The following is a 24140-nucleotide window of genomic DNA, read 5'->3' as shown; positions in this document are numbered from 1 at the left end:
CCTCGCGTGGGGGGCTGAGCTCCCTGGCCGGCGGGGCGGAACGAGCCGGCGACCGGAGCGGGGAGACGTAGGGGCCGGGGGAGCTATGGGAAGGGGGAAAGGGGGGTCGTCCACATAGTCAGCCCAACAGAACCTGGTCGGCGGAGCGACGGCGGAGGGGGCGCACGCCGGGGAGGGCGGCACTGGGACCGCGGAGGAGGAAGGGGGAGCCGTGGAGAGGGCGAGGTAGGGCACCGGCGGTGAGGGGGCGGGCGCAGCGACGGCGCCCGCGGGGTCACCAGGAGAGTCGCCCATCGACATCGGTCGCTGTTGTTTTCAGTGTCCGGCTTTAAGGTTACTTACTTGGGCATCTAGGCGATTGCAGCTTAGGCCCGCATCCTCGGTGGTGTCCGGACACTTTGCTTGTGGTCCGAAGAATAATTTACACATTCCTTCGAGCGTCAGGACGAAGAAGGGCTTAACAGTCCGCGGACCTTCCGGATTAAACTCGCACATACAGAGAGGCCGACGTTTGCACGCCAACATCCGCCGGACTAGCATTACTTGAATTATGCTGAGAAGATTTATGTCCCTCCTAATGAGCTCCCGGATACGGTTCTACAGTTTTGGCACATCACCGGCAGGCCCATAATTCCGTCCCACATCGGTCCAAGATGCCAGCTGTGATGGGGGGCCTGAGCGGAACTCGGGAGCGGCTACCCACTTTGTGCCTCTGGGAGCAGTGACATAGAACCATCTTCGTTGCCATACGTCAGATACTTCCGGAAAAGAACCCTCTGGCCATGGGGCATCAACGCTCCTGCTTATTATGGCGCCTCCGCACTCCGCATGTCGCCCCTCGATCATCTTCGGCTTCACATTGAAGGTATTTAGCCACAAGCCGAAGTGTGGGTTGACGTGGAGAAAGGCCTCGCACACGATAATGAAAGACGAGATATGGAGGATGGCGTCTGGAGCTAAATCATGGAAATCCAAGCCATAGTAGAACATAAGCCCCCTCACAAAGGGGTCGAGGGTGAGCCCTAGGCCTCGGAGGAAGTGATGAGTAAACACGATGCTCTCATTGGGCTCCGGTGTGGGGATGACTTGCCCCGGAGCAGGAAGCCTGTGCTGGATGTCAGTAGTCAGGTATCCAACCTCCCTCAGCTTCTCAATATCCTCCTCCTGAATCGAGGAGGACACCCACCGGCCTGCTGCGTCGGATCTGGACATACTGGAGGATCTGGGGTGTTGGAGCTTAGGTTTTGAGCGATGGAGCTCGAGGTGCGAGAAGGAGCAGGAGAGGTGGAAACGAGGTGTAGGCCTTGACCCCTTTATAAAGGGGATGAATACCTAGAGTCCTCAGGTTGACCGCTTGAGACTTATCTAAAAAGAAACGCAGAATTATACCAACAGTCGCCGTGGGGTTGCATATGCAAATATTGATGAAAGCTCTCGTATTAAGAGGGACACGATCTCTGCTTTGGCAGGACGTGCCGGTAAAACCGCCTCACAACGCGAGTCGAGGTGAAGCAGGAAACGCTGGTTCGTGTTGGACCAGGTCACGATGCAAGGGCACGATGTACGAAGATTGCCAGCAGAACGGATTTATGCTAAGGGTGTGTGAAGATCATCTTGCAGATCCGGACACAAACTACGTGTTTGATAATCACCTTGGAGTATTCGGAGGAGGAACCCGCCTTGCAATGCCGAAGACAAGACTGCGCGCCGGACTCATCGTCATTGAAGCCTAGTTCAGGGGCTACTAAGGGAGTCCTGGATAAGGGGGTGTCCGGACAGCCGGACTGTATCCATCGTCCGGACTATAGAAGCGTCAAGATACAAGACTCAAGACTTCCGCTCATGTCCGGATGGGACTCTCCTTTGCGTGGAAGACAAGCTTGGCGATCCGGATATTATGTTTCCTTCCTTGTAAACTGACTCCATGTAAATCCTAGCTCTCTGGTGTCTATATAAACCGCAGAGCATGGTCCTTAGAAGGCCGATCACAATTACAATCATACCATCATAGGCTAGCTCATAGGGTTTAGCCTCTATGATCTCGTGGTAGATCTACTCTTGTATTCCACATATCTTCAATATTAATCAAGCAGAAAGTAGGGTTTTACCTCCATCGAGAGGGCCCAAACCTGGGTAAACATTATGTCCCTTGCTTCCTGTTACCATCAGACTAAGATGCACAGATCGGGACCCGCTACCCGAGATCCGCCAGTTTTGACACCGACAGATGGTGCTGGTGAAGATGTTGATGGAGATTGACCACCTCCCAATGAGAGGATCGTTGGTGATGACATTGGTGATGATTTCCCCCTCTTAGAGGGAAGTGTCCCCGGCAGAACAGCTCCGCCGGTGCACTAGATTGATTCTGCCAAGGTTCCGCCTCGTGGCGGCGGAGTTTCGTCCCGTAAGCTTGCCCACGATTTTTTCCAGGGTAAAAGTGATGATATTGCAGAAGATGGACACCGGAGGCCCACCAGGGGGCCCAAGAGATAGGGGGCGCGCCCTATAGGGGGGGTGCCCCTGTCTCCTGGACAGGGTGTGGGCCCCCTGGCCTATTTCTTTCACTCAGAAATTCTTATTAATTCCAAAAAGTTGTTTCGTGGAGTTTCAGTACTTTTGGAGCTGTGCAGAATAGGTTTCCAACGTTTTCTCCTTTTCCAGCCAGAATTCCAGCTGCTGGCATCCCCCCTCTTCATGATAAACCTTGTAAAATAAGAGAGAATAGCCATAAGTATTGAGATATGATGTGTAGTAACAACCCATAATGCAATAAATATTGATATAAGAGCATGATACAAAATGGACGTATCAGGAAGCAGTCGATGTATGACATTTGCCGCGGAATGTTAACCACGTAGAGTGGGTATCCTGGATCTTTCGAGGCGATGAGGCCTTTCTCTATCCGCAGCACATCATCATGAAGTCTCCTTAGATCACCGAATCTGGCCCCTAGCGCTCTTGCAGGTAGGATTGGTTGACCGGGGATATGCCATTTATCCGCATCGGGGATATCTATACGGTCCTGAAGCCGAGGCTACTGAGGCGGCTAGATCATAGAATCAACTTTTTTTTGCCTTTCCTCACTCTCTTCCTAGACTTCTTTACTACCGGAAGGTCGTCCATAATACATGCAGCCTCTAGAGACGACAATTCATGCACCGACTCATGACGCTCAAACCCTGAGTAGGTGCCAATATACACATACTGTTGAGTGCCATCCTCATCCTCATCCTCATCCATGTCGACGTCATCAGCGACTAATGGAGCCTCCTCCTTACCCCATCCACTATCACTCAACCCGACACCTGACGCTAATTGGGTAGGTGGGGTGTTGATGTTCATACCTTGCTGAGGCTGCGTGCTCGTGGGTGTGCTCCCGGCCGCCTCCAGACGAAGCAGACTCTTTGGCAACAATAGGACCCACCCATTGCAACAATCACCAAGATGCCGCGGGGTCTTGTTGTCACCCCCACTAGTATCAGAGGAGGCAAATTCTTGTGGCCCGGTTTGACACTGGCCACAGAAATCTTGAAGACTTTCGGGGGACCGGCCAGCTGTGGAGTAATGGTTCCTTCGGCTCCATTATCATCGCCTTCCCCACGTCCACCTTCTGGTCGCTGATGGTGTACAATATGGTGCACGGGGTTTCGTCGGCCTGCAAAGAAAAGTCTACGACATGAGACATCCGAAAGGCAACGAAAACGGGAGATTATACATTTATTGAAGGGGGCCGGTGTGACATATATTGTGAGGGCATCGAGCTTAGCCAAAGACGAAGCACTGCTGAGCATGTCTGGTGCCGGCGCCGATGCGGTAGCCGGTGCGGGAGCAGGTGCGGGAGCCGGTGCGAGAGCAGGTGCAATGGTAGTCGAGCTGCTCCCCAAGAAGTCAGCAAGGGGAAAGTCCGCTGCATTTTTTTTTCTGGATTTTGCTTGGTCCAAGTGAAAACGGCCGGAACCAAGGAAGTAGATATATCTACAACCACATGTTTTGCGACAGCTACCGCTGTTGCGACTGTCTGAGATGATTTCTTCTCAACCGCAATCTCAACCTTCTTGTCGATGTTTTCTTCAGTTAACCTCCGTCTTTCCTTTCTCTCCTCCGTGGTCTCACGGTAGTACTTCTTCCATGTGGCGCGGTCTCTGACACCGTGCACACGTCCATATGACGGTCGAGTCTCCACCAGGAGCCCTTTCAATATGTTCAATGCCCGGTTGAATGGAGTGTCCCACTTGGGTCTCGCCAACGCCTCAGAAGGCGAGTCGCTTTTGGCTGCAATCCTGTGCCGCTCTCTCTGCAAAAGGCACAAGGATCGTTTACAAATATGACTAACGTGTGCAGTCGAATTGATCAGAAACTAAAATTACCAGCAGTCTCATGAACTCCGTCGTGACCGGGTTTTTCTCGTAAACCTTCTTCACTGGGTCCCAACGGTGCCCGGCCCTGAGGACGTCACGCTCCCGCGGGACGGTGAACTCCGCCAAGGGGTCTGGGATGCCCAGACTCGCGGCTTCCGCGTCCTCCTTGGCCCATTTGGACCTCTTCTCGCCGTAACCACGGCTTCCGAGGTAGTGGCTCCCAATGTTCCTCTCTTGAAGCCCCTTCATGTACTTAGACTTTTTTTGGCAGCTTCGGCCTCGCAAGCCTCCTTGAATATTTCAAACTGCTCTACCGTGATTGTCGGATTATCCTTTACAATCTCGGAGTAGGGTTGCTTGTCGATGATCCTTGCTTTCACCTTTGTTTTCTAGGCGGCGAACGCGTCGCTAAACTTGGTCATGGTGTGTTTGTTTATCTTCTTCATTGCCGGGTCCTTATCTGGATCTTCATAATCCTTTTCATTTCGTCCCGGGAACAAGAATATCTGGTGAAACTTCTTTAGGAGGGAGGGCCTCATATTATCTATCTTCTGTAATTTCTCATTGTTGATGGTGGCGGTTGTCCGTATGATGCAGCCAATTTGATTGCCGTAGCACGAGCGCGCTTCCTCGGATGCCTTTGGCTCAAAATTGCCGTCGTCCACCTCCGTGACCACCAGTCTAGTAGTCCTGAGTTTGTTTGGAAGCCGTTGCCTCTTTGCTTTCGGTTCTACACCGGCTCCGCTCCCCGAGGCAGCGCCGGTCTCAGTCTCAGCGCCGGTCTCGATGCCGGTCTGAGTCTCAGTGCCGGACTCAGTCTCAGCACTGGCCTGCGTGTCGGTCTTAGTCCCCGAGGCCACTGGTGGGCCCAACAACAACATTGGTTGATCATCGGCAAGGCTCAAAAATTCGTCTGCCGCCCGGTAGACGTCGTCGCAATCACCAGAACCCTGTCCTTCATCGTTGCTAGCCATGATTCCTATGATTAAATCTAGTCAATTAATTACAGACCTAATAAAATTAATAATAACATAAAAAATGCATATTGTTTTACAGGAAAATTGACTCCTTCCTGGTGCGGCAAATCCCGGGCACTTGATATGTCCTAGTTTGTAGCACAAGTGATGCCGAAATTCACGGAAAATTTCAGCATGACCTTTGCTAAAAAGTGGACAAATCGATAACCTGAAATTTGCCGGAATGGAAATGAATCAACATTCCGGCAAAACATAGGCCACTCAGCTTCATTCCCTGGAAACAGTGTTCAAATATCCCTCTTCGACACCGCAACACATGTCCAAATATACACGAGCAACCACATGTCCAAATTTCACAAGCTAATTCAAAAACAAAGCCGAAGAAGAAAATCCATTTAACTACTAATAGAAAAAATTCAGTTAAGTTTTGTGCTCTATAATGATGAAAGGAAAAAAATTCAGTTAACTACTAATTTCATTCATTTAGGTTATTCATTTAACTTCACCTAATTAACCTACTGTACCACTACTACTAGCAGCACTACTAACCTAATTAACCTAGCGAAACTCTACTACCCTAACTGAAAAACATCTAATTAACATGTACTAGTACCACTATTGCCCTAGCCTAATTAACATCTACTAGTATCACTATATACTATACAAGCAACATCTACCCTAATTAAACCCTACTGCCCTAACTAACTTTTGCTGTAAACCAAATTTTTTGCTCTAAACTAATTTTTGCTCTAACATCTACTACCTAACATCCTTTGATCTAAACTAATTTTTTTGCTATAAACTAACTTTTGCTCTACTAATTTTTGCTCTAAAATGCAGAGAGAGAGGAGTGGGGGGAGGGGTGGGGGACTTACAGAGAGGGGAGAGACGATGGCGGGGAGGTGCTCGGCGATGGAGGCAGGGGCGGAGAGGGCGGGCTCAGGCACGGGCACCGGCGGTCCTGGGTGGCAGTGAGGTGGAGGGAGGCGACTGTGAGGTCTAGGGCGGCCTCGGGCAGCGGCGGTGATGCTGAGGGCGGCCTCGTGCGGCGGCGGTGAGGATGACAGCGGCCTCGGGGGGAGACGGTGAGGTTGCGGGCATCCACGCCGGCAGGAGATGGCGGCGAAGTGGGGCGACGGCAAATTGGGGAGACAGCGACGAGGGCGAGGGATTTGGGGAAGAAGTGGTGGCCTGGGGAGAGGGAAACCGTTGTTTAAGTGAAACGTAATGGTAGCGCGTTCCTGAAAACGCGCTATAGCTAAGTTAGCTACATCGCGTTTCCTGAAACGCGCTACTGCGATTCCTTTCTCCCTTTCCCCTTTTTCATTTAATTTTCTTTACATTTTTTTCCTTTCTCCTTTTTCTATTTCTTTCATTTTCATTTACTTTTCTACTTGTTTTTCATTTTATTTTATTTTCGTTAACAGTAGTGTCTTACACATAAAGACGCTGCTACAACAAAATTTGCGGCAGCGCTGTTTCTAAAAGAGCGCTACTACTATGTGTAGCCGATCGGCTTATTTGTGGGAATTTTTGTAGTAGCACTTTTATAGAGGGACGCGCTACTGCTATATATGTATCTGCAGCGCGGTTTTTTCGTGCGCGCTACTGCTGTCTAGCAGTAGCGCCCTTTTTTAACACGCGCTACTGCTAAAGTTCTGTTTATAGGCTTTACCCTAGTAGTGATGTGAAGAAGAATTTCTTTTTACTTACCCGAATTTGGAGCTCTCCAGGAGCATTCGCAGATCTGCTGCACATCATCTCTGAAGCCGCAGAGTTCTACCGAGCTGAGGAAGGGAGCTCGACGGATAAGTGGTTCTGGTCCTAGTATATTGGGGCCGAACATCCGATGCCCTTGAGCGACCAGTTGAAGCAACTGGTCGAACTTCACAAGACGCCCGAACTGGCCATGAAGGACCTCATAGTCCGGATTTGGCTGGCGAGCCCCTGCCCGGTAGCTACTTTGGCCATGTCAAGCGGATGGTCAATGCCTGTCCGCGGCTTGAAGTCATTAAGCGGTCCGTTTGCATTGAAGGTGCACGCAGGGCCTTGGCCCGTGCGAAAGTGCACTGGGCGAAGTTGGATGCCGAGAAGCTGGTGACGGAGGGGCCGCCGAAGGGCAAGGAGCATCGCCACCCCGAACAGTACTATGACAATGTCATGAAGGGTGCCCGCCTTGTGGCATATGAATGTGCTAAGGATGTAATATTTGAATGAATGTACTCATATCATCCTATAATATGAAAACGAGCTCATGTGCACTATATGGCGCTTGTTGATTTAAAATATTACCTTCTATGCGGCAGTTTATAAAATCTTGAGCGTTGGCAAGTCATCGGCTTCTGCCCCCATGTAACTAGTACTGGGGTATTCGGGATAAATATAAACACTCTTTATCCAAATTTTTGGTCCTTCTAAGGAGGTGTTTAGCACAACGAACAAGGCAATCGGACTATGCTTTATCGCTCTCACTTAGCCATAGAAGTCTACAATTTTATATTTGGCGAAGCCCCTAGTATTTGGAGGGCCAAACTTGGGGCACTATACACGCCTAAATCGGACAAGGCTGATTCCTCGCCTGAAGCGGAAAAAATCTTTAAGGATTTGAGACCTCTCAAACAGCGACCAGCTCTCACCTCATCATGACAGTCAGTTTTCGGCTTTCTCTACTGAGGTGCTCGTCCGGAAGAACTGGGACACAATCGCAGTAGTTCTCCCTATGCTACCTTAGCCGATATAGCGGAACATAAGGCACCAAAACATGGGAGCCGGGCAAACCCAACTATTGACCCAAGACATGATTCGGAGCTGATGCATATAATGCTATAAGTTCGGGGTGCCGCACTGTCGAAAGAGTTTGGACTTTTCTTGCCGTGTTATGGGGTACACTGAAGCCCCTGGCGAACCGGACGTACCAAAATGTACGGGTGCAATTTGTAATAAATAAGCAGTAAAGGAAAGGGGTAAGTAAATGTAATAGTAAGCTGACGTTGTACATTATTTTGCATTATTATTTAAATAATACGTCAAAGCGTATGTATACAAGTAGTGCGATAAGAAAAATAGGATTATTTGACATGTCCTGGCCAAGGGTAAGCTGTATGTGGGTATGTAAAACAGGTATAACGATCATTAGCAGAGACCACCTGGGGATTCTCTTGTACGCCAAAGCTTCTTGTCTCCTTGGTGTTTCCGTCCCGTTATGTGTCTGATGATCGTACTATCGGGAGGGCCTCCTGTAAATAGTGGCCTGAAAAAGAAAAGGTGTGAAGGCATACGGGTCCTATGGCGGTTGAGCCGCATTGTGCACCGTGTGTAGCCGTTCCTCCGCCTATGCCCGTGGTATTTTGAGTGCGTAATTATGTACGCGCGACACAAATTTCGCCGCTTGACTGGGACTAGGACGGAGGGTGAATTGCTAGGCGAGCTCTGGATGTGCCGGACGATCCTCCTGTAGGGTACTCCGGACTCGCTTGACGGTGTCCGGGTTCTTTATTGCCAAATTGGCGATCTGCCTTAGAAGGCTGCTTTGTACTTCTGCTGCGAGGGCTACAGTGTGCTCCTCCGTATGGAGTGAGCATTTTGTGTTTCCATTTACTGTTATAACCCCGTGAGGTCCCGACATTTTGAGCTTGAGGTATGCATAATGCGGTACCGCATTGAATTTGGCAAATGCGGTTCATCCGAGCAGTGCATGGTAGCCGCTACAGAAAGGGACGATATCAAAGATTAACTCCTCGCTTCGGAAGTTGTCCGGAGACCCGAAGACCACTTCCAGTGTAATTGAGCCCGTGCAACAGGCCTCTACACCTGGTATGACACCTTTAAATGTGGTTTTTGTAGGCTTGATCCTTGAGGGGTCGATGCCCATTTTGTGCATTGTATCCTGATAGAGCAGGTTCAGGCTGCTGCCACCGTCCATAAGGACTCGAGTGAGATGGAAGCAGTCAATGATGGGTCGAGGACCAATGCGGCCGAACAACCATGACAGATACTGGTAGGATGGTCCCCGTGATCGAAAGTGATCGGACAAGAGGACCATGGGTTGAACTTTGGGGCGACTGGCTCCATCGCATAGACGTCCCTTAGTGCACGCTTCTGTTCCCGCTTGGGAATATGGGTTGCATATATCATATTCACCGTTTTCACCTGGGGAGGAAATTTCTTCTATCCTCCAGTGTTCGGCGGCCGGGGCTCCTCGTCGTCATCATTGTGCAGCCCCTTTTCCTTGTTTACGACATTCAACTTGCCGGCCTGTTTGAACACCAACATTCTCTGTTGGTGTGGTTGGCTGGTTTATCGAGGGTGCCGTGAATTTGACACGAGCGATCGAGTATGCGGTCCAGACTGGACGGCGCCAGATTGTTTCTTTTAAATGGATTTCTTTGCTGACCGGATTTAGAGCCACTGAATCCGGCATTGACTGCCTTGTCTTCGGCGTTGTCGCCATTGTTGCGACGCTTATGGCTATTGCGTCGTGGCTTGCCGTTGTTATCTCTGGCATCTGAATTGTCAGAGTTTCTTGGTGTGATGTTGCTACGAGCTAGCCAGCTGTCTTTGCCCGCGCAAAAGCGGGTCATGAGTGTCGTGAGGGCTTCCATGGACTTCGGCTTTTGTTGGCCGAGGTGTCGGGCAAGCCATTCGTCGCGGATGTTATGCTTAAAGGCCGCTAAGGCTTTGGCATCCGGACAGTCGACAATTTGGTTCTTTTTAGTTAGGAACCGAGTCCAGAATTTCCTGGCTGACTATCCGGGATGTTGGGTTATGTGAGTTAAGTCATCAACATCCGATGGTCATACGTAAGTGCCCTGGAAGTTGTCAAGGAATGCGTCTTCCAGGTTCTCCTAACTACCAATGGAGTTTGCTGGCAGGCTATTCAGCCAATGCCGAGCTGGTCCTTTGAGCTTAAGTGGGAGGTACTTGATGGCGTGTAGATCATCGCCGCGGGCCATGTGAATGTGGAGAAGAAAATCTTCAATCCATACCGCGGGGTCTATTGTGCCATCATATGATTCAACGTTCACGAGTTTAAACCCTTCCGGGAAATCATGATCCATTACTTCATCAGTGAAGCATAGGGGGTGTGCGGCGCCCCTATGCCGGGCTGCATCATGATGCAGTTCAAATGAGTCTGGTCTGTTGTATTCGGCCCAGCCAGACTTGTGTTTAGTGTATCCGGCGTGACGGTCATCATCACGCATTGTGGCGCGCCCCTCTGATCCGTAGATCGATCTTGATTGTCCTGCTTTGTTTTCCGATACGTCTCGCAGGTCCTTCGTGTAGCCCCGAGCGTTAGTGTTATTGTTTGATTGGCAACGGGGTGCGAGCTGGACTTCGGGCTGGTACGCCACTTTGTCTCGGCCACGGGGTGGCCGGTCAGCCGCATCATGCGCTGGTAGTGTGGGCTTTAATGCATCCTCCTCGATTTGTGGTAGCAACCTGCGCTTTGGATAACTTTTGGTAGGGTGCTCGAGTCCGTATTCCTCGGCAGCCAGGACCTCGGTCCATCTATCAGTTAGAATATCTTGATCTGCTTGAAGCTGCTGTTGCTTCTTCTTCTTCAGGCTTTTTGCATTTGCTATAAGCCGGCGCTTGAAGCGCTCCTGCTCGACGGGATCCTCAGGCATGATGAATTCTTCGTCGCCAAGGCTCACTTCGTCTTCGGAGAGGGTCATATAATTGTCATCCTCTGATTCTCCATGTGTTGCCTGTTCCTTAGGGCTAGCTTGCCCATCTTCTTGCTCGGCCTTCTCGAAGCCTGGCTGGCAGGATTGTTTTCATCTTCGGCACCATCCGGATTGCTATCATCTCTGGTGCCGGTATCACTATTTTTGCTATGGCGGGGCTTAGAGCGGCGCTTATGACGCCGGTGCCTAGATTGCTTCTCTAAGGGATTATCCTCCATTGCCTTATCGCCATTGCTTTCTTTGGGGATGTCCACCATATATATATCATATGATGAGGTCGCCGCCAGCTCCCTGTGGGCGGTGGTTCCTGTTCTTCTCCTGCATCATCATCCATACCGTCGATGTCTTCGGAGTCAAAGTCAAGCACGTCGGTTAAGTCATCGACAGTGGCTATTACATGGGTGGTGGGTGGGGAATGAATTTCTTCATCGGCCGCTTCCCACTCCAGCCGGACATAGTTTGGCAAAGAGCCTCCTGACAAGGAGAGATACCTCAATGAATTTAGGACGTCATCCAAGGGCGAGTGCTGAAAGATATCCGCGGAGGTGAACTCCATGATCGGTGCCCAATCACATTCGATAGGCACGGATGCACACGGTTTGGAGCCTATAGCCGAAGATGAGTCCGAGGGTCCGATGACACCGGCCTCATAGGAGGTGGGTCAGTGTTCGGCTCCAACGCCAATGAGTGTGCGGCCTCCGTGGCGGGGTCCATCCACCCATCCTTGGATGGCGTGATTTGCTCCCGAACACTGTCCGATGGCAGATCTAAGTCATGCTCATCGTGACTATTCGGCACACCTGACATGGGCTTGAATCTGTCAAAGATCAAGTCACTGCGGAGGTCGGCAATATAGTTCAAGCTTCCAAACCTGACCCGATGGCCAGGGGCATAGCTATCAATCTACTCTAGATGGCCAAGTGAGTTGGCCCGCATTACGAAGCTGCCGAATATGAAGATTTGTCCAGGAAGGAAAACCTCCCCCAGGACCGCGTCGTTGAAGATGATTGAAGGAGCCATCAAGCCTTATCATGATGATGCAGTGGAACTCTCAATTAAAGCACCAATGTTGGTGTCAAAACTGGCAGATCTCGGGTAGGGGGTCCCAAACTGTGCGTCTAAGGATAATGGTAACAGGAGGCGGGGAACACGATGTTTACCTAGGTTTGGGCCCTCTCGATGGAGGTAATACCCTACTTCCTGTTTGATTGATCTTGATGATATGAGTATTACAAGAGTTGATCTATCACGAGATCGTAGAGGCTAAACCCTAGAAGCTAGCCTATGATTATGATTGTTGTTGTCCTATGGACTAAACCCTCCAGTTTATATAGATGCCAGAGGGTGCTAGAGTTTACACATAGTCGGTTACAGAGGAGATCTACATATCCAAATTGCCAAGCTTGCCTTCCATGCAAAGGAGAGTCCCACCCGGACACGGGACGAAGTCTTCAATCTTGTATCTTCATAATCCAACAGTCCGTCTGTCCGAGGACCCCTTAATCTAGGACTTCCTTAGCGAGCGCACCCTGCAACCCATGAAGGTGTGCTCATAGCGTTCACCACCGGTGAGGTTGCCCAGATCAACAAACCCTTGGAACAGCACCCATCCACCCCTAGGTTGGCTTGCATCATGGCATCTGCGGGTAACAGTTGCAGCTCGGTGATGTGCCGCTAGCATCTGTCTACTCCCATTCCAGCATTGTCGCCGCGCTCGTGCCCCATTGTAGAACCGCCACAACCTCATCGTAGCTTCCAGAAACACTGGTTCCGGCACAGTCACCATATAGTCGCATTCCGGCCTAGTAACTCAATTCGCTAGTTGCAACATTGGTTTGTGTCGTCTCTAACCTCGGTGACAACCAGACACAACATCCACACTGTGTCACCCCTTCTTGCTGGTTTCAGCACTAGCCGATGTTGGTTCTAACTCTGGTTGTCATTGGTCGCAGCACCATCGACTGATGGTTCCGACAACGTGGGTTGCAACTTGTTGTCTTGCTGATTCTAGTACCGCCGCCCGCCCATTCCAGCATTCCATACCCACGGTTGCAACACCCCCCTTGCCTCCGTGGGTTGCACCTTGTTTTCTTGCTGGTTCTAGATCTGCCACCCACTGTGTGATACCTCTGATTCAATCGTACACTAATCATACAAGCAAATGTGTACGTTCAAGATCAGGGACTCATTGGAAGATATCATAAACAACTCTAGAAAAAAATTGAAATAATACAAGCTTTATATTACAAGCCAAGGGCTTCAAGGGCTCGAATACATAATCTCGAGAGCACATGAGTCAGCGGAAGCAACAATATTTAAGTACAGACATAAGTTACACAAGACTGCCTTAAGAAGGCAAACACAAAAGCAACAACAATCGAAGAGGCAAGGCCTCCTGCCTAGGACCTCCTAACTACTCCTGGTCATCGGCAGTATCCACGTAGTAGCATCCATCGGCCGTGGCATCTGGCTCCAGGGAGCCACCATCTGGTTGCATCAACCGTAAAGAAGAAAGAAGGGGAAAAAGGGGTAGCAAAGCAACCATGAGTACTCACCCAAAGTACTTGCAGGCATCAGATCTACACTAAGTATGCATTGCTATCAGATGGAGGGTTTCTAACTATGGACTAAACTGCAGAATGCCAGAATAGAGGGGGAAGGCCTAGCCTATCAAAGACTAGCATCTTCAAGCAGCTCCAAGCATCTTGCAGCATGTAGAAGAGTAAAGAATAGCATTTTAATATTAAACAAGCATGTTGTAACATCAACACCCAGAGATCCTTCCTCAACTCCCTGGAACAAAGCAATCCCGGAGCCACATATCTTAAGTATCCATTTCTAGTTATATTAGATCAGGATACAAGTCCGAACGTCCGTTACCGTGGACAAGGCTATTAATAGATAATCTTCCCTGCAGGGGTGCACCACGTTTTCCAACACGCTTGATTACTCTGGCTGGACACACTTTTCTGGATCAATGCTCGGCCTCAGAAGATCAACACGTCGCAGCCCTACCTAGGCTCAACAGAGAGGTCCCCGCCGGTTTACATCCTAAGCACTCCGGGGTATGGGCGCATCGCCCATAGAACTCCGGGTCGTTGCATACAGGGCGGGTCTAGGCTCCACCACAACAGCCGTGCCGCACTGCTTAACTGGACGTCTGACAAAGCTTCGGTTGATACCACGACATCGAGGCCTATAACTATTCTCGCGTGGTGGTTAGTGCATAAAGGCCAAAGGCCAACTCAGAATAAATACCCAAACCATAGTGTATTATTAGCTTGAGGAGATGAGCAGAGACTCGCCATCGATGTGACCCTGTCGCCCTGTCTCGTGGACTTACGACAAGGGCCCAGATTGCCCGGTCGTGCCATGTAATTACCTTGCGGGTGCTCTCCGGGCCCGCTCGAATTTCACCAAGGTCTCAAGTAAAGTCAATGTAATCATGTGTCCAAACATCAAGGGGAAAACCCGAGGAATCACCCTCCATGGATTCCACTCGATGTAATCATCAAGGTGAACGTAAGAGGAACCACCCTCGAGGTTCAAACTTGAGGGGTTGCACGACAGAGTCATATCAGGAGTGGTCAAGGAGGAATCACCCTCGATGACCACGAACGAATAGCTACACTATATAATTATCATCAGGAGTGCGTTACAAGGTATCACCCTCGACACTTGATAGTAGCTCTGCAGAGTCGAGGAACAAAAGGGAAGTGATGTGATGTGAGGTGTCGGGCTCTGGTCATCGATCATGCTGATCGAGTCGTTGGTGATGAAGCAGGGGCAATAAGGACAAGGTGGGGGTCACTGATGGATCACTAACCAATCTAAAGAATGCAGTTTAGGATAATCAGGTAGGTAACAATAAGAAGGTTACAAAAGCAGGCTATGCATCAAAATAGGAGCAATAAATTACAGTAGAAAAATCTAATGAAAGCATGAGAAAATGGAATGGGCGATATCGGGATGATGAAAGGGGGGGGCTTGCCTGGAAGCTCCGCTGAAAGGGAAGAAGTGTCATTGGTGACGTAGTCGATCACAAGGGCATCAGCAGCGGTCTGGGGTCTACCAGAGAGAAGAGGGGGAAGAAACGGTAAATACACGCAAACATATGCATGACAAGACAATAAGCGGTGCTAGAGGTGTTCTAACGCTATGCTAAGCGGTACTGGCGAAGGGGGAAAACATCCGGGAAAGTCTTCCCGGTTCCGGACGTCTATCAAACAGATGAACCGGCAGGGAAAGGTTTGACATTTGCTATGATAAGGATGCGTGGCAGGTGAACGGGCCGTGTATTCGGATTTATCTCGCCGTTCTGAGCAACTTTCATGTATAAAGCTTTTTAATCCGAGCTACGGTTTATTTTATATGATTTTTCAAAGTTTTAACAATATGAAATTAATTTAATTTAAATTTAAAAGATTTAAATGCTATGTGCACACACTGAAGTGTACACAACAGGTTGTGTTAGGTCCTGACTGGTGGGACCAGTTGACCAGGTCAACTGCACAGCCAGCAAGCACAGTCAGCAGTCTTGGTTGACCGTTGGCTGGTCAACCCTGGCCAGTGGGTCCCATCGGTTAGAGAGACAGTTATTACCAAGTTTTATTTATTTTAATTTAAACTAATTAGCTAGTGGGCCTGACATGTCAGTGACCAAGTTAACTAACAGTTTAATTAAACTAACCTAACTGCTACAACGATTGGGCCTGCATGTCAGTGGGTGATTAGGCCTAGGATAGTAGCTAAACTAATTCTAGCACATGGGGTCTGCCCTTCAGCGGCACGTCGACGTTTGTAAAATGCGGTGGCGTGCAAGCGCGACCACAAAAGCGGCGGGTGTCGTGGTCCTAAGACTGACAGTAGAAAGGGGGGTAGATATGGAGAGGCAAGATCTTTGCTATGGTGAAGGTGTACACACGAGGTTTACGAGTTCAGGCCATTCTCAGAGGAAGTAATAGCCCTACGTCTCGGTGCCCAGAGGCGGTCGATTGGATTATGTGTGTTGTATTACAGGGGGTGCGAACCCTTGTCCCAGAGGAGGGGGGCGACTTATATAGAGTGCGCTAGGACCCCCGTCGTCCTCCATTACAAGGGGCTTAATGTACATAAAGTAAGGGGCATTACTGGTAATGCCAGTCTTAAGTATTCTTAATTCTCATAAAGAATAAGGAGTGAACATCCGACCATTGCATGCTCTTCCGACTCTTGGTCTTCGATACAGTCGAGTGACTCCCCATATAGTCGAGTCACGGTAGGGGTGACCGTCGAGTGATGTGATTGTCGAGTGGATTGCACTCAACGTACTCGACTGGTACTCTCCTATTGACTCTTGGTCTTTTTATCTTCTGGGGTAGTGACCTTGGGTAGGACGTATAGGTCAGGCCTATGACCCTACCCCAGGTCTGTATCCTCATCAGTAGCCCCCGAATGGATTAAGGTGCAAGTGGAAAGTAGGCTGAAGTCGAGCCTGCTCCGAGCTTCGGGACTTTGCGAGTGCTTTTTGCAAATCTGAACGCCTGCGTCAATACTTCGGTGTCGACTCAGTCGCCTTGATCCATTTAGTGAGCCGTCAACTGAACTGGTGACATCAAGCGTCGAGTGCTGTGTTAGAGCGCGAGATCTCGGGCGCGATTGTCTGCGGCGTATCCTGGATTTCGCGGGATACGAATTTTCGGAGAAGCGAGTGGGCCGGAGAGCGCCGAAACGGGCGGCTCGGATAAGTAGTGATGCCTCGATTACTGTGCCACCTTTTTTGCCACGTATGCCGCGTGCAACTGTTGCAGGATTTGACGGGATTTCCTGGACCCACGCGTCAGTCACTCGGAAGTGGCCCTTTATAAGGCGACGGGGCCGAGGCGCTTGCACTGTGCACGCCATTCTTCCTTCTTTCTCCTCTGCTTCTCCATCGCGCCCAGCGCCTCCACTCTCAACGCCGCTGCTCCCATGCCATGGTGAAGGAAAAAACGGCGGCGCTAGAGCATGCTAAGAAGGCGACGGGGGCGGCGAAGGGCAAGAAGCCGAGCCGCGGGTTGTCGTCGCGCGTGGGGCTGCCGCTGGGCTGGATCTAGGGCGATTGGATCCGGTCTTCGGTCCGGCAGGAGGATCTGGCCGAATTGGAAGAGTTCGGGCTGATTGCCAAGGGGGCGGCGAGGCTGCCAAAGGGGGAGACAGAACCTCAACCTCGACCGGGTGAGTGTGTTCTGCTTGCCACTCACGTCGACCGGGGTTTCTCGCTCCCTCCGCACCCTTTCTTCCGGGGATTTTTGAACTTCTTTGACGCTCAGCTCCACCACTTTTCTCCCAACACCATCACGTACCTGGCTGCGTTTGTATCGATGTGCGAGAACTTCTTAGGGTGCCGACCGCACTGGGGCCTCTTCAAACATATCTTCACGATTCACTCTCAGTCGGTAAAAAAGGCGAAGTCGAGTGACTCAAAGACCCACGTCATCCAGATGTGCGGGGGTTTAGGTATTCAAAAGAGGAATATGAGCGCTTTCCCCGATGTGACTCTCCTGAATCTGTTAGGGGTTGGCAGTCGTCCTGGTTCTACTACCAGGACGTCACAGCTCCAGGTCAGTCGACCGGTCTCCCCCCATCTCGTTTGATTGTGTTCAGACTCCTGCTCCACTGAAAGTAACCGCTGCCGAGACCATGGAGACGAGGATGTTGGTGGACCGACAAGTTCAGCTCATCAATGATGGTGTTACCGGCCTGGACCTGCTGGAAGTGTTCGTCAGTCGGCGCATCTAGCCTCTCCAGGCTCGTGATCACCCGATGTGGCTGCATTCCGGACCGGACGACACCACTCGGGTCCATCCAGAAGAATTGCCGCCCGAAACTGTAGCTTTGTGGCTGAAGGGCATCACAGGCAACCAAGATAACCCAAGAGGATCCAGGCGGGTTGCCCCTTTTGGTGACGACAACCCACCCGACAAGGTACACTCTTTGTTCCGACTGTTTCCCGCTCGCATTCCGACTGTACTTGATGTTGGCTGACTCTTGCTTGATCGGTTTGCTTTGCAGGTATTCACTGAGATGCATTCAATGGCCAACGGTGAACATGCTTTGGCGCAAGACCATGAGGGGGAGGACAGTGCTGAAGAGAGTGGTGATTGGGAGTCTTCGGGAGAAGAGGAGGAGGAGGAGGAGAGCGAGGAGTCATACGAGGAGGAAGAGGTCGACTCGCGCCTCGTTCTGAATGTCGATCCAAACAACAGCATGATCCATCTGGCGGGCGCGGGAAAAGCGTGGCTCCGAGTGCCACTACTCAGAAGCGCGCTTGGACGTCGACTCCGGAGCCGACGGAGAAGGTGGCCAAGCAGCCTAAAGTCGCTCCTCTCAAAGCTCGGAAGACATTGCCACAGATCAAGATGGACGTCCCTGTTGCTTCGGTGTGAGTATCTTGTTTGCGTTTCCGTAGGTTGACTGAAGATTTTCTTGTTCTGGCCAACCAATTCATGTGTCTTTCCAGTCCCACCTCTGCTCCCACTGACATGGACATTGACAAGGTACTAGGAGATGAAGAGGCCACTTCATGAGTCGGTAAGTCTGATCGACCAAGCCTCTTTGAGTTGAGTAGATCGTCCATCGGCAGATTTTCTGACATTTATCTCTTTCTGTAGTTCTGCAAGAAGTTGTTGTGCTCCCTGACGACGAAGAAGCGGCGCCTCTACAGGAGAGGAGGAGGAAGGGTGGAAGCTCTGGTAGGAGGAGGCTTGAAGTTTAGGTCCCTCAATCGACACTAGCGCTCGAGGCAGTGGTCGAACGCTCTGGAGAGCCTGTTCGGACCAGCGTCACGTTCGCCAGCCCGCTGATGACTAATCTTCCGGCGGGCTCGACTGCTCCGACTCCTGCCACTCCAGTGCAACTTCACACCTCTGACTCGGCAACCGCTCAAGCTGCTCTGCAACCATCACTTTTTGCTGTGTATTAGACTCCGGATGACTCGCCGAGTGCAGCCAGGGAAGCTCTTCGCCAGGTGAACCTTGTCATGGAGTAGGTGAAGGTGGTGCACGGGGCTAGCCAGGTGGCCTACAATGCCAATACTGCCCTTCAGGCCAATGTTCAGGTCAGCAAGACTCCGACTGACCCGTCGAATATTGTCTTATATCTGATCACCCACTGGGGTGTTTTGTTGCTTAGAGCCTGGAAAATTTTCCATTCCACTCGAATTGAGTTGAATCTTAGTAGACTGACTGAACTCACGCTGTGCAGACCCTGCTGAGTATTGATCTAAACCAGTGGGGGCACGCTAAGTGCACCCGCTGGGTGTAGTCCCAGAGACCACGGTCGACTGCTGGCAGTCGACTAAGGTCTTAGAATGTATCTCTTTTTTTTGGACTCATGCTAGGAAAACCCTACCGAGTATTGATCTGAATCAATGGGGGCACGCTAAGTGCACCCACTGGGTGTAGTCCTTGAGACTACTTGTTGGATATTTGATTCGACAATAGTCATATAGTAGATTTTCTCCGTCGATTGTCTTTTATTTCTGTCGACTGACATGGCCCTTTTGCTGACTGTAGAGGTCTTGTGATCTTTGAGCTCGTCTTTCCAAGTTAAAGAAGAAGCATATCAGCGTTGAACTTGACCTTGAACTTGCCAAGAAGAATCTGAAGGCTGCCCAGGAAGAGACGGCTATCATGGGAGGTAACCATTCGACCGTCTGCTTAGTAGACTTTCCACTGCTTTTCATTCAATCTCTTAGAGCTGAGTGACTTCACATAAGCAGATGTGCGTAGTGAAAACCGCTATCTTTAGGCTCGTCTGAAGAGTGTTGTTTCTTTAGAGAGAATGAAGGAGGCGTTGGAGAAGAAGGACCTGGACCTTGCTGTTGCTCAAAAAGAAGCTCGTGAGAAGACGACGCTTGCGGACCAGAAGCTGGCTTCAGTCGGCAAGTTGGAGGATGAGAACGCGAAGTTGAAGACAGCCGTCTCGGACGCCAATCAGGAGGTCGAGCAGCTGAGGAAGGACAGGGAGAACCTGTCCACTGAAGTCGATGGTCTCAGGGCCAAGACGGGCAAGCTAGAGTCCCATTTGGAACAACTCGCTGCGAACCTTGTCTTGAAGCTTGAAGGTATGACTATTGAGTCAGATAACTGTCGTTGACTGAGATTTGCAATACTGTCGACTCATTGTTTGTTGTGATGGAACAGAACTTTGTCAGGACTTTGAAGCTGAAACTGGACGGGTCGAGACAGGTCTCGACCCCATCAACTGTCCCACGAAAGATGAAGTTGCGATGAACTTTCTTCGACTAGAATCACGCTTGGACGGTCCAGTCAACTATCTGGCTCGGCTGAAGGCCGCGATGGCCCGAGTGGATGCCGAACTCTGGCCTCAGACAGAACTTCCTCAAAGTCTCGAGTCGCTGATGACTCGACTCAACCAAATCCCTGACCGAGTGCAAGAGTGGAAGAAGTCTTCTGCCCGCTGTGGCGCCGACGTCGCCTTGTCGCTTGTTCGCGTGCCCTGCAAGGAGGACAAATAAGAGAAGCTGTTGGCCCTCAAGGTGGCGAATACTAAGAAGCACTCTTTCCAGGACTTCATGGACACCTTCCTCGAGGCAGCCACTCGCATTGTCGACAGCATTGACCTTGACAGCTTCTGCGATTCGGCCAGTCCTTCTCCCGCCGAGTGATCGAAAAAACATTATGCTTCACCTTTATTTGCCTCGGGATGCCGAGTGATTTTGTAACCATTAAAACTCCTTCGGGTCTGGTGCCCGAGTAGTTTTAATCTGCGGTTAGGGAACTCTGGATTTATCGTTGAATATGTTGGGTTCATCTTCGAGTGAAGTCTGTTCTTCACTTGGATCGGTTTTCTCATCGTTTGACACATGTGCTGAAGAAGGGTCAGCAGTCGACCCGTTGATGAGCCCTTGGTAGCATTGATTATCTCATCAGCGAGGTACTCAGCAATGGTCTTGAAGTTCCTGTCATCAGCGAGGGGCCAATTGTTGGGTGCACACAATCTCGTCCTTCTTCTTCACAGTGCAGCTGCCGGGTGGGGGTGGGGGGGGCGTGGGCAACCTGCAGCCTCACTCACCACTTGGCATGATTTTTCAAACTTAGGCGAGCACTTGGCTGCAGCTAAGCCTCCGAGTGGGAGGGTCGCTCGCCACTCGGTAGGATTTTTCAAACTTAGGCGAGCACTAGGCTGCAGCTAAGCCCCCGAGCGGGAGGGTTGCTCACCACTCGATAGGATTTTTCAATCTTAGGCGAGCATTGGGCTGCAGCTAAGCCTCCGAGTGGGAGGGCCGCTCACCACTCGGCAGGATTTTTCAAACTTAGGCGAGCACTGGGCTGCAGCTAAGCCCCCGAGCGGGAGGGTCGCTCACCACTCGGTAGGATTTTTTAAACTTAGGAGAGCACTAGGCTGCAGCTAAGCCTCCGAGTGGGAGGGTCGCTCACCACTCGGTAGGATTTTTCAAACTTAAGCGAGCACTAGGCTGCAGCTAAGCCACCGAGTGGGAGGGTCGCTCAGCACTCGGTAGGATTTTTCAAACTTAGGAGAGTGCTTCTCACCACAATCTCGTCCTTCTTCTTGACGGTGCAACCCCTGGGGGGATGAAGGGTCGTGATCGACCCGTACTGTTTGGGAGGAATTTTGTTACTTATGCGGGTACTGAACCGCGGCTAAGCCTCCGAGTGGGAGGGCTGCTCACCACTCGGTAGTATTTTTCAAACTTAGGCGAGCACTGGGCTGTAGCTAAGCCCCCGAGTGAGAGGCAGACTCACCACTCGGCAGGATTTTTCAAACTTAGGCGAACACTGGGCTGCAGCTAAGCCCCCGAGTGAGAGGCAGACTCACCACTCAGTAGAATTTTTCAAACTTAGGCGAGCACTGGGCTGCATCTAAGCCCCCGAGTGAGAGGCAGACTCACCACTCGTTAGGATTTTTCAAACTTAGGCGAGCACTGGGCTGCAGCTAAACCCCGAGTGAGAGGCAGACTCACCACTCGGTAGGATTTTTCAAACTTAGGCGAGCACTGGGCTACAACTAAGCCCCCGAGTGAGAGGCAGACTCACCACTCGGTAGGATTTTTATCACTTCATCCTAGGCGAAACAGATTCGCAGCTAAGGCAACACATACAAAAGAAATAAACAACAATCAATCGGAATACTGTAAAATTATGTCTTTTGATAATCAAACTAAGAGGTACTTCTTATTACATCTCGTCAGTCTAAATACTTCAGAGTAAAAAGGATGGAGCAGTTCCGCATTCCAGGCGCGTGGTTCATCTTTGTTGTGCTCGATGTTGAAGAGACGGTATGCCCCGTTGTGGAGCACCATGGTGACGACGAAAGGGCCTTCCCAAGCGGGGGCGAGCTTGTGTGGCTTCTGCTGATCCACTCGGAGGACCAAGTCCCCTTCCTGGAACGCATGACCTCTTACATTCCTGGCATGGAATCTACGCAAGTCTTGCTGATAAATGGTCGACCGGATCAAGGCCATCTCTCTTTCTTCCTCTAGGAGGTTGACTGCATCTTGTCGAGCTTGCTCTGCTTCTTCTTATGAGAAGAGTTCGACTCGGGGAGCGTTGTGGAGCAAATCGCTTGGCAAAACGGCTTCGGCTCCATAGACTAAAAAGAATGGAGTCCGTCCAGTCGACCGATTGGGGGTTGTCCTCAGCCACCAAAGCACTGATGGGAGCTCATCGACCCAAGCTCCTACCTCGTGCTTGAGGTCACGCATTAACCGGGGCTTCGGTCCTTTGAGAATCAATCCGTTCGCTCGCTCAGCTTGCCCATTCGACTAGGGATGGGCAACCGAAGCGTAATCGACCCTCGTGCCTTGGGAAGCACAAAAGTCTCTAAACTCATCAGAGTCGAAGTTTGATCCGTTATCAGTGATGATGGTGTGCCGTACACCATATCTGAATATCAACTCTCGGACGAAGCTCACAGCAGTACTTGCTTCAAGGTTTTTAATGGGCTTGGCTTTGATCCACTTGGTAAACTTGTCGACTGCTACCAGCACGTGGATAAATCCTCTCCTGCCGGTCCTCAGAGGTCCGACCATGTCCAATCCCCAAACAGCAAAAGGCCAAACGAGTGGAATAGTCTTCAGAGCTGATGCAGGTTTGTGGGACATGTTGGAATAAAACTGACAACCTTCACACTTGTCCACTATTTCCTTTGCCATCTCGTTGGCGTGCGGCCAGTAAAACCCAACTCGGTATGCTTTGGCCACGATGGTCCAAGAGGACGCATGGTGAGCACAGGTCCCCGAGTGAATATCATTAAGGATTATTCGGCCTTCTTCTGGCATGATGCACTTCTGGCAGACCCCAGCTACACTTTCTCTGAACAGCTGTCCTTTTATCACAGTGAAGGCTTTAGACCGTCGGACGATCTGTCGAGCCTCTTCTTCATCCTCTGGGAGTTCCTTCCTAAGAATGTATGCAATATATGGTACTGTCCAGTCGGGAGTTATGACCAAAACCTCCATGACTAAGTCGACCACGGCTGGGATTTCGACTTCAGTCGGATCTGTGGCACTCTTGGGCTATGGTGATTCTTCGGTGAAAGGATCTTCCTAAACTGAAGGTGAATGAATATGTTCCAAAAACACATTTCGGGGAATGGCCTCTCTCTTTGATCCTATCTTTGCCAACTCATCTGCAGTTTGATTTTTCAGTCGGGGTATGTGGTGAAGCTCCAAACCTTCAAACTTCTTTTCCAGATTTCTCACTGCACTGTAGTAACCAGTCATGGCTGGGCTCCTGACATCCCATTCCTTCATCACCTGATTAACCACCAAATCTGAGTCGCCGTAGACCATAAGGCGACGGACGCCGAGTGAAATGGCCATACGCAAACCGTATAAAAGTGCTTCATATTCGGCTTCATTATTGGAGGAATAAAAATGAATCTGGAGAACATAACTAAGCTTGTCTCCACGGGGGGATACCAATACTACCCCCGCACCTGAACCATTTAGCATCTTAGAGCCATCAAAGAACATAATTCAATGCTCCGAGTGAACTTGAGTCGGTAATTGCTGCTCAATCCACTCGGCAAGAAATCTGCGATTGCTTGGGACTTGATCGCTTTCTTTGCCTCGAACTTGATATCCAATGGAAGGAGTTCAATCGCCCGTTTTG

Source organism: Triticum dicoccoides, chromosome 6B (assembly GCF_002162155.2).
Source record: "Triticum dicoccoides isolate Atlit2015 ecotype Zavitan chromosome 6B, WEW_v2.0, whole genome shotgun sequence".
Lineage (NCBI taxonomy): Eukaryota > Viridiplantae > Streptophyta > Magnoliopsida > Poales > Poaceae > Triticum > Triticum dicoccoides.
This window is presented reverse-complemented; position numbering follows the sequence as displayed.